The 11853-nt window shown below is 38.8% G+C and overlaps 1 protein-coding gene across 3 annotated transcripts in view; it reads right to left on the reverse strand.

The window, feature by feature from the left end:
• Positions 1 to 5597, reverse strand: part of LOC137249839 (protein unc-93 homolog A) — a 114317-nt gene extending 108720 nt beyond the window's left edge. For all 3 annotated transcript variants that reach the window (XM_067781811.1, XM_067781807.1, XM_067781806.1), the window contains exon 1: positions 5255 to 5597. The gene's annotated coding sequence lies outside the window, so the exon portion shown is untranslated. The remainder of the gene's footprint in view (positions 1 to 5254) is intronic.
• Positions 5598 to 11853: the final 6256 nt, after the last annotated feature.

Here is an 11853-nt window from a genome sequence, read left to right on the forward strand (position 1 = left end):
CAATTACACATAAAAAACATATCCATATCTTAAACATATTATATTTCACATAAAAACATGTCAATCTATGTTTAGGCCGACAGCCCTTGTGTAAAATTACAAACGTAAATATTTATTTTGAAACGAGTAAACTGAAATTTAATAATTTTCAGAGTAAAAAACCAGTGGACTGTATATACGTATAAATATACGTGTTAAAAAAAATTATTGCTATACCGTTTTTGTGCGGTGCATGACAAAACTTAATGACCTGTCGGAAAAATTTGAGAAGGCAGAGAAGGAGAACGATGCTGCCTTCACGCCACGTAATTTGCATTTAGCACCTTGTGATACTGATATATTCAAAGGTGATTATTTGTCATGGCCAACTTTTCGTGACATGTTCACGGCCATTTATATTCTAAATAAAAGCCTGTCGCCAGTACAAAAATTATATTATCTCATACAAAAAACCCAAGGTGAAGCCAGAGAAATCGTTTAGAAATGCGAATTGACGAATGATGGTTTTTTTATAGCTTGGAAAAATTTGTGCGACAGGTATGAAAATAAAAGAATATTAGTCAGCACTCAATTAAAGATTCTTTTCAACCTTCAATCAGTCGAAACTGAATGCGGTAATTCAATAAAAAGATTACAAAGGGACATAAATAATTGCATATCCTCGTTAGTAAGTCATCATATTGACATATCTAATTGGGATCCAATTATTACATACTTATGTTCAACTAAGCTTCCTGATGTGACCCTTTCGCTATTGGAACAGTCAGTAGAAAACAAGACAGAAACTTCCAAGTGGGCGGATATGGACCGATTTCTGACAAATCGTTTTCAAACGTTAGAATCAGTCTCAGGTTTAAGAGGTACAAAGAGTACAAAACCTCAAAAGGTACAAAACTCAAAGCAGGCCTCTGAACATCACCCAAAGAAAGTTGGCGCTTTTCAAGCAAGTGTAGCTAGAGGCACTTATAAAATGTGTCAAAGCAATGATCACAAAATTTATGCGTGTTCAAAGTTCAAAAATCTGAACACCAATGAAAGACTTGCTTTCATAAAAAGAAATCACTTCCGCCTAAACTGTCTGTCATCGGGGCATTCAGTGTCAAAATGCACAAGTGCGCACAATTGCAGCAACTGCCATTTAAGACATAATACCCTTCTGCATTTACAGACAAGTAAGGCAAAACTTACACAGGTAAATAATTCTGCAGATTCATCAGATGAGCAACCGTGCACTTCAAGGCAAGCTCAATCTCAAAATGAATCTGCAAAACAAAAAAAGCAGCAAAATAAAACTACTGTAAAATCTAATTTTATTAATACCAGTAAAGGGGTTTTACTAGGCACAGCTCGCGTCACCATTCATTATAATGGTACAGATTTTTCGGCCAGAGCTCTCATAGATTCGGGATCTGAATGCTCTTTTATCACTGAAAGACTCAGACGAAGAATCAACCTGCCAACTCGAAAGATGCATGCTCAAGTCTCGGGCATCAATAATTCAGTTTCTGCGCAGGTAAAAGAGGCATGCGCCATTCAGTTGTGGTCCCCAGTTGACCCACTAATTTCTATTGACGCATTAGTTCTAGTTCTACCCCATTTGACAGGTAATTTGCTAACATGCGATGTTAGTGCATTAACACAACAAGCATTCCCTGATCTCGTGCTTGCGGATAAACGTTTCTTCGTGAATGAGCCAGTTGATCTTGTTCTGGGCGGGGATATTTATCCGCAAATCATATTAGACGGTATCAAAAAAAATATTCTTAGCACTCTTTTAGCTCAAGAAACTGTCTTTGGTTGGATACTGACTGGTCGTGCTGATGCAGCCAGTCCAACCAATCATAATCGGGTATCCTTTTACAATGAAGTGGCTTTAGACAAGCAGCTAAGGTCATTTTGGAAGCTCGAAGACACGCCGAAAGCTAAAGCCTCCACATTAGAAGATACAGTTTGTGAGGAATTGTATCAACGTACAACGCAGCGGAATTCTGACGGAAGATACATTGTGTCGCTTCCGTTCAGGTCAGAATTCCCAGGGGAGATAAATCTAGGTCCATCATTAAGAATAGCGTGCTCTCAATTCTATAAAAATGAAACCCGACTTAGAAAAAATCTCGATTTACAGAAGGAGTACAATAGAGTCATACTAGAATACGAGACTATGGGGCATATGTCAAAATTAGATTCAATTCAATCGGCCAATGCGGTCGATAATTACTATTTACCACATCATGCAGTAATAAAAGAAGAAAGCATCTCTACCAAAGTTAGAGTTGTTTTCAATGCTTCTTCACGCTCTTCAAATAATGTCAGCCTGAACGATGTTCTTCTTCCTGGTCCTGTGCTTCAGGCTGATTTACCAACATTAATTCTTCGCTTGCGACTTTTCAGATATGTCTTCAATAGCGATATTGAGAAGATGTATAGGCAAATCCTAGTAGATGATAATCATACAAGATACCAAAGAATAGTTTTCCGCTCAAGTCCAGATGATCAAATCAGTCTGTATGAGCTCAAAACAGTGACATTTGGTATCAATTGTGCTCCTTATCTAGCAATAAGGACTTTACTTAAACTGGCTGATGATTCCGAAAAATCTCATCCAATCGGTTCAAATATCCTACGAAAAAATATGTATGTCGACGACGTGCTTTCGGGAGGGCATACTATTGCATCTGCGATCAGAGCAAGAGATGAAATTTCTAGGGTTTTAAGTTCAGCTGGTTTTCCATTACGAAAATGGTCTTCAAATTCCAGTAAAATATTACAGGGTATTCCCAAAGCTCATCTACTGAGCGAAGATTTCTTAGAATTTGAAGACTCAAGTAGTGTAAAGGCGCTCGGTATTAGGTGGAATGCTAATTCCGATCAGTTTTACTTCATAGCAAACCCTATAGAAGAAAACACCGAGCCCACAAAAAGAGCGATACTATCTACTATCGCAAAACTCTTTGACCCATTAGGGTGGCTAGCTCCAACAATTATCGTGGCAAAAATGATCATGCAAAATATCTGGTTAGAGGGTACTGGCTGGGATGAAACCGTTTCGTCTTCAACATTAGACAGGTGGAAAAATTTTACCAATACGTACAAGGAGATCGACAAAATACGAATACCGCGATGGGTAGCCTTTTCTCCAACGGAAAAGGTCGAAATCCACGGGTTCTGCGACGCCTCCGAGAAAGCGTATGGTGCAGCCGTGTATTTGAGAGTGGAAACCAACGACGGCATATTTGTGAATCTGCTTTTGGCAAAAACAAGAGTAGCTCCAGTCAAAACCATCTCACTTCCTCGATTGGAACTTTGCGGAGCTGTATTATTAGCGGAGATAACCGAATCTCTCTGCGCTAACCTTGATTTAGTTCAACAAAACATTCGCCTGTGGACAGATTCGACAATCGTGCTGGCTTGGATACGAAAACCTCCGTGCTCATGATCAACTTTCGTTGCGCATCGAATTACAAAAATCGTCGACAAAGTTGGAAGTTCATCGTGGTATCATGTGGATTCAGGTACAAACCCAGCAGATTTAGCCAGTAGAGGAATACTAGCCGAGGATTTAGTCAACAACTCTCTGTGGTGGCAGGGTCCTTCTTGGCTCCAAGAAGAGAAGGAAAAGTGGCCAACACAAGATTTTGATTTTAACACGAATATTGAAGAAACACGCGTACAAGCACATGCAACCGCAATTTCAAGCAATATATATGATATTCTCGATAGGTTTTCAAATCTTCCTAGATATATACTCAGGTTTTTTCATAGAACGCATTCTAAAACGAAAGATTGTAGTCAACCTGAATCTTATTTAATTTCCTCAGATGAAATTAAAATTACAACAACCCGTTTAATAAAACTTGCTCAGAAGCAATATTACGGATCAGAAATTTCAAGTTTGCAATCCAAAACACCAATTGGATCTAAAAGCGAAATACTTCCGCTCACTCCATATCTTGATGAAAACGAAGTAGTGAAAACGGGTGGACGACTTGGTGCATCCAAAGATACTACCGAATCTGAACGCCATCCCATAATACTTCCGTACAATTGTAGGTTTACACGTCTGTATGTTCAGTTTGTCCATGAAATGTCTCTCCATGGTGAAAACCAATTAATGCTGCGCATCATTAGAACTCAATACTGGATTCCAAAAGTTAAAAACATGATACGATCCGTAATTCATAATTGTAAGATCTGCACGATCTTCAAGAAACGAAGACCACTTGTCAAACTAATATTACTACCACCCTATACCGCGGAAACCGAAAACAAGTCAGACCCTAATCTTCAGCAGTAACGCTACAATTGGAGTTACAAAATCTCCACACAACAGCAAAACTTCTCCTAACCAAAACGAAGCAACTTCAACAAAGTCACAGTGGAAACAAAAATTTCTTTTTTTTTGATGCAGCCTAATGTTACATATGTACATGTACATGCTTGCGCACATGGGTGGTGATTTCCATTTATAAAGGCAAAAATATTTTGCTACAATTGATGGACACATTTTATTATTAAATGTTAAATTTTAAATGCGTTTTTACACACTCACTACAAAGTGAAGTTATATCTGGGTAGTCTCCACCGAAAACATGTGCACAAACATGTACATGCATTGGAGTGCATGGAATCATGAAGGAGAAATTTTCGGGTTTGCTTAGGCAATCAAAAAAAAAAAAAAAAGCGTGGGTTCGCAAACCACATATTACATCATGAAATTTCCCTCAAATAAATATTTCCTTTGTTCTTTTTGCCTAATGCATTATATATAAGGGTGCTCACATAAACATAATTTTTTATTTTGGTGCGAAGAAACGAAAAAAAGGATAGTACAATGGCAAAGGCAACGTTACTTAAATTAAACAAAATCGCTGCCAATTCCATTGCATACACCCGTTTTTATCGAAATAAAAATAAAAACAAAAATAAAATAAGTAAAAAACAAAAATTACGGAAATAAAAAATTTTCAATTAAGGACACCCTAATATAATGCACGGCACATAGCACAATTCCTTTTCACTTTTCGAAGTAAGAAGTTTAAATAGTAAACAAAAAAGAAAAGAACAAAAAAAAAAATTTTCTAACAACAAAAAAAAAACAGAGGAGAAATTTCGGGTTGCTCGGTTCACCCTAATGCAACATATTGCAATTAAGTTTTTGCTTTTCGAAGCAAAAACCAACACAAAAAAAACACTTAAAAGAAAAATTTTTTCTTTCACAATAAAAAAAAAAAAAAAAAACCACTGCACACCCTACCACACATGTCGTCACTCCACGATCGCATGATTTTATTGCGAATCGTATCGACATCAAAACACAATTACACACTTTTTCACGCAACTTGTTGCTCTGCTTATTGGAGGATTTTTACATGACCTTTCATAGGTCTTTATTATCACATTCTTTTTTTTCCTCTTTTTATACTTTGCAACATGTATATATATATATGTACATATGTATATTTTGTTTCACTAAACCACTTCACAAACACGAAATAAACACAAAATTTTCACAAACACGAAATACAAAATTTTCGCGATTTACATTTTCGCCCCCGCGCGCACTATTTTTCTTGCAATTACAATTATATTGCAATCACAAAAACGAAATCACACGCGCACGTTTTTTTTTCTTTTCGTTTCATTAATTAATCCGGAACTGAAGTTAGTGAAATATGCAATATATCGATATTGCAACCAATCGATTCACTAGTACGGTAGCATAAGGGTATTGACACATCATCAATTATCCGTAAGGCTACATGCGTCACATACGGAAAAGCATGACGTAGACATTTACATTTTTGAGAAACGAGTTAGTAATCAAAAATAAATGCTATAAATGCTTGGAAATGTATAAATTAGACATGAAAATCTTTCCTGGTAATGTTTGGGTTGGCGTTGTTTCTGTCTTGGGGGTCCGAGGGTATCATTTGTAAAACAAATGAATAGCAGTTATACTACACTACAATACATCCATCGCCTATTTATTTATCGCATACTTTACCCTGCTTCCACCAACAACCCCTTATAAGGTGAAGTCTACATTTACCTTGTCAGAATTGCTCGCCAACCGAAATACGCTCGCTACGTCGATGAAATTAGAACAACTTATTTTCTTTTTCAGAAAAATGACGCGATTCACTTCAATTCGCAAAACAGCTGAGGCAAAGGAGTTCTCTTTAGCCTACCGCCTATGCGAAAAGAAACATTCACTTAGGATGTGCCCTATCTTCCGCGATAGCACAACGGAAAAAAGGTGGTATTTCGTTATTAAACACCGCTATTGCACCAATTGTTTGTCATCTCTGCATAGTGCAGCTCATTGCACACACGAGGGGCGGTGCAAGAAATGCGAGGATGACCACCACACAATGCTGCATATCGCGGAAGTTCGGGACACGACGCGCCGGGCACAAAACACGTGGCATCGCAGGCCACAGAGAACCACCGAGGAAAGCGTCACCCTCTCCATCGATGCATCTGAGGTCGAAGCAGAGTCCTCTGGAGCGGAAACGTCCGCTTTCTGCCCAGGGGTCTCAAGTGTAGTGGAATCATCTGCATTCCACCCACCCTCTACGAGCGGATTGGAAATGAAAACTTTCCAACCGCGCCGTTTTCGACCTCTACTTCAACACGAGGTGATCGCAAGCGGATTGGAAATGAAAACTTTCCAACCGCAGAAGAACAGCCAAAAAAGAAGAAATCGACGTAAGCAGCATACACATCATAGTCGGAGAGTGGAATCATCCGCATTCCACCTCCATCCAACTCGTGGTTTCCGGGCTGGGACGGTTGTCAACCCACGCGTACCGCCGCGGTTGATCCAGTGCCTCACGTCGGTTGCGCCCACTGCCGTCGTTAGGGTCGAGTCGGGTGGACGTTTGCACCTGGTGCGAGCTCTTCTCGATCCATGCGCTGCGACGTCTATCATCGCGGAAGATCTCGTCCGCCAACTCCGCCTCGAGGTGATGGTTGTGGGCGATCGGCGTGGGTGCTTTATCAAGCTGCGGGGCAAGCATGGGCAGACGGCAACCGTTACCACCTATGCTGTGGCGTTGCCACAATCCCAGAAGCAAACCCCTTTAACTAGCCTCGACGCAACGGTAGCCACGCCGTATGCAAATATCAGGCTCGCAGACTCGCGGTTTTACAACGCCGTCCCAGTCCGATTGGTGCTCGGTGCAGACGTGGTCCCAAAGGTTCTGCTAGGCGCCATACCAGCCGGGACTTTGGGGCCCCTGTTGGTACAGAATACCATCTTTGGCTGGGTATTGTCTGGCGCCTGCTAAATTGATTTATATATATATATATTAATTGCATATCATACTATACATAATATACTTTTCTTACACAAAAAAACATAATTGAATTTATAGTAAATTTGAATACTTTTATATATATACTTTTTACAAAAAAATGAATTTTAAATACTGCTTATGCATACACATAAGCAATGACGTATTTTATACATAAATATATGAAATTTGAAAATAAATGTGCCACTGAATTAGAACCATGTGTACCTTCATTTACTATTTTACAATTTTCTCCTTTAGGTGGCTCAAGCGGAACTTAAGCTGAAAATAGTTGTAAACTTAATTTAAGCAAATTCTGCGAACCAGCGGCGGAATATGTCCAAATAGATCTTGCGTGTCGCAAGGGGGCCGGCATGTTTAGGCCGACAGCCCAAACTCCAAACATAAAAGGTCGCCCTCGCATTTTTCTTATATTGGTTAACAGTGCCAGTCAAATTGTTTATGTTAACCATACAAATGAACATCGCTGGAATAAATAAACAGTTTGACTGGCAAGCGGTATTGACCTGTTATGTTCTTTTACTTCACTTGTTTTCACACATCAAGGAGAAAGGACGTATCCCGCCGCAGTTTCCAGCTTCAACCAAAAGGTAACCTGCAAATATATATATATAAATTTTTGTGTTTAATCTTTATCTTCAATAAAGACTATTTGTGATTATTAATACTAATACCAACTTTTTTTGTTCTTTTCTGCACTATATCTTGACCGGCACCATCCCTGAGCTGTGGCCCGGCCAAGACAATCTACTTAAACATAATGCATAAGCGCGACTTACATCTTCCGCTGTGATGCAAAGACTAAAAATTATGAAGAAAAGCGATTATCGGAACCAGCGAAAAAATAAACAGAGAGTGTAAACATGTAGATAATCAAATGAAATACCGTAATTGTAAACAAAATTTGAGAAAAATTTACACACAATAATATGGCAAGCGGCAAAACTAATAATACTGTAAGTATGCATACAAGTAATCAGGTGTATAGTTACGTTTTACTTTAGAAATGCTTCACATAGTGAACACCCCTAATGATAGAAGGATGAATTTTAAGGCTGACACGGATCATTGTGCTTGTTGGGCGTGGTACATTAAGCGAAATCATGTATTTAATACTAATGGTCAATAATTGTAACCACAATCATACTTTTGCATACTAGTTATACCTAAGTACACATCATACTTTGCATACTGGTTATACCTATGTACACATCATATTTTTGCATCCTAACTATACCTATGTACATTTACCTTTTCATACATCTCAAGTAAGAGAGTACAATTTTCATACAGTTAGAGAGCAATCTAGCAGTATCATGTCATGAAATGTTAAATTGTAAGAATCATAGTTGTACTTGAACAAGCAAATAAAGAAGTCACAAAATTTAATTATCGTCGTTTTTACTTCTGCTTGCTTCACTCGCGTCATTGGCATAGTGTACAAGTACAAGTGTGTTGACTTATCTGTCAAGCATTCTGACAGGCACTCGCTGGATTCGGAATGACAGCGAATTCAAAATGGATACCATTACCGAATGCGCCGAATGATTGAAAAATTGAAAAAGTCGAGACGATTGGTAGTCAAAAATGTTGTCGTTGAGACCAAAAATGCGACTCTAGACCTGAGATTTCCATCAGGTGAGCGAGGCTGTTTGTATTTTTGACGTTTATCGCTTAGTGAACACACTTGGTATAGGTACACTATGGTCATTGGCGACCGTGACAGGACTTTTATTAAGTGTCCAAAAAAGTCAAAATTTATAGTTTTCGTGATTTAACATACGATCAACGTCATTAAATCGAATTTTTAAACAAATTGTAATTTGACCAAACATTTCACTGAAGCGGTAAAATCAACAAACGTCCTTATGTACATGGGCGAGCAGCTAACAACAAGCAACATTTACACCGTTCATCAAGTCTGGTGTTAAGCAAATCAAAGGGCGTAAGATTAAGCACATATAAATTGTAAGATATTACCAATATACAAACATATGTATTAGTAATCATATTATTATTATTTATTTGCTTATTACTGTGCTTAAAGTAAAATAGACGGTATAGTTTAATTGTTAGCACCCACCCAACATACAATACTCTCGTAATAATTTTTTGCAAAAACTTCGTTTGGTAACGTTTTCTGCATCAGCGTGGAAAGTCAATCGAAGGTCAATCGCAGCTACAGTGTTTTCGTACCCTTATTTAGCATTTCTGTCGCTTACAAGGTAAAAATCTGGCAGTGAATCTCAATCGCCGTTAGTTTCTTATACTGTCGCACTTGTTGGTTTTTGCTGGTCAATTCAATTATTAAGCCTTTGCGCGTCCACTTTAACTTGTAATACGATGGCGGGAGAAGACGAAGAACAATTATCGTCGCTCAAACAGCAACGATCCACTATGAAACGGAATATTAGCAATATGAAGGCCAAAATAGACAAGTTAGGGGAAACAACGGACCCCACAATTTTAGAATGTCACCTTCAAATCCTTGAGTCATATTTTAAGCAACAATGCCATATTCAGGGACAAATTGAAAAACTTAGTCCAACAGACAGTGCCAGGAGTGATATCGAGGAGAGTTATATTACCGCAAAGGCAAAGATTATGCAATTGCTAAATAGCATTCGTCGTGCGAGTGCAGCAGAAACAAGTTTTTTAAATACATCGACTACACTCAGTACATTACATCATACCCGTCTCCCTGCTCAAAAATTGCCTAAATTTGACGGCAAATATGCCGAGTATAAAAGATTTTCGGTTACGTTTTCTAACCTCGTCGACAAAGACCCTACAATTCCAACAATTGACAAATTCAATTATTTGTTGGGTTGACTCTCAGGTCAGGCATTGTCAGTTGTGGAGCAGTTTCAAATCACTGAAGACAACTACACTAAAGCCCTAAAACGTTTGAAGGATCGCTTTGATAATAACACCTAAATCTTTCGCGACTACATTTCAACTTTGTTTAATATTTCACCCATGCAGAATGCAGATTCTAACTCGTTACGTCTCATCATTGATAAGGTTTCAGCTATACGTGCATCACTATTATCGTTGGGTTCAGAAACTGAAATTCTGAGTTCTATTCTCATTCACATCGTTCTTTCAAAAGTAGACAAGGGTTCTCAAGCATCCTATGAGGAAAAACAAGACTATGACTCGCTTCCAACTTGGGAAGCATGTTATAAAATTTTAAATAGGAGATGCCAATTTTTAGAGAGTCATGCAAAACCCACGGAGTCTACTGAGCATAATCGTGACTCGAAACAAAGGTTGCATTCAAAAAAGGCTTCACATACATTTGTGAATTCTCATTCAACGTGTGCTTATTGTCAAACAGCAGAACACACATTGGGAAATTGTACCTCGTTTTTAGCTCTTCCTGTGTCAAGTAGATTTGAATTTGTGAAGCGTTCAGGTCTTTGCATAAATTGTTTGCGAAAAGGCCACTCTGTAGCAAAATGCCCTTCCAAATTTAAATGTCGAGTTTGTAAAGGCATGCATCATACACACTTACATATATTTTCACCGAGTTCCGATGCAAAGCCTAGCACTGCTCAGCAGTCTTCTGAGTCAAATCCACCAGTCGCTATGGTGATACGATCACAAAAAAGAGCTATTATCCCAACAGCCATAATTCTAATGAAAGACAGTTTTGGGATTTTCCAACCCGTTCGGGCTCTGTTAGACTCTTGTTCCGAAGTAAACTTTATTACTGAAGAAACCGCTAAACGCTTGCAGCTGAAGCGACAAACATCGAATCAGGAAATCTCCGGAATCGGTGACGTTCAAACAACGTTAAAGCATGCAGTATATGCTACATTTCGCTCTCGTTTGTCAACTTTTGAACGTTCTACGCAGTTTGCGGTAACTAAGAAAATATCGTCAATGCAGCCTAGCGAATATATTTTTTCAAAAAAATTAGACTATTCCCGAAGGAATTAATCTTGCTGATCCATTGTTTTACAAACCTCAAAAAATCGACGTACTGATTAGCAGTGAGGTCTTCTTTGATATTTTGCGCGGAGAAAAGGTAACTCTAGGCAACGGTTTGCCTTTTTTAGTCAATACCTCTCTAGGATGGGTTGTAGGCGGATAACGTGAACAACCAATAACTCAGCCATTAACGTGCAATGTGGTGAGAGAAGTGGAATCTGTCGAGTCATTACTGCGCAAATTCTGGGAAGTAGAAGAGGTTACTTCGCTGCCACCGCAGCTATCCGAAGAAGAGAAAGCATGTGAAGAACATTTTCAATCTAATATTTTTGTACACTCCGACGGCCGATTGCAAGTGCGCCTACCATTTAAGGAATCTCCAGCAGCCCTTGGAAATTCCATTGACGGTGCGCGTAAAAGATTTTTTGCACTTGAACGCCGCCTCTATCTCAATCCTAGGCTTCATCAGTCGTACTGCCAATTCATCGCAGAGTATCAAACTTTAGGTCACATGACAGCAGTTTCAGATACTCAGCTTGATAGTCTACATTACGTTATACCTCACCATTGCGTGCTACGCCCCGAAAGTACCACAACAAAG

This window comes from Eurosta solidaginis, chromosome 4, assembly GCF_040869045.1.
Source record: "Eurosta solidaginis isolate ZX-2024a chromosome 4, ASM4086904v1, whole genome shotgun sequence".
In the NCBI taxonomy this organism is placed as follows: Eukaryota; Metazoa; Arthropoda; class Insecta; order Diptera; family Tephritidae; genus Eurosta; species Eurosta solidaginis.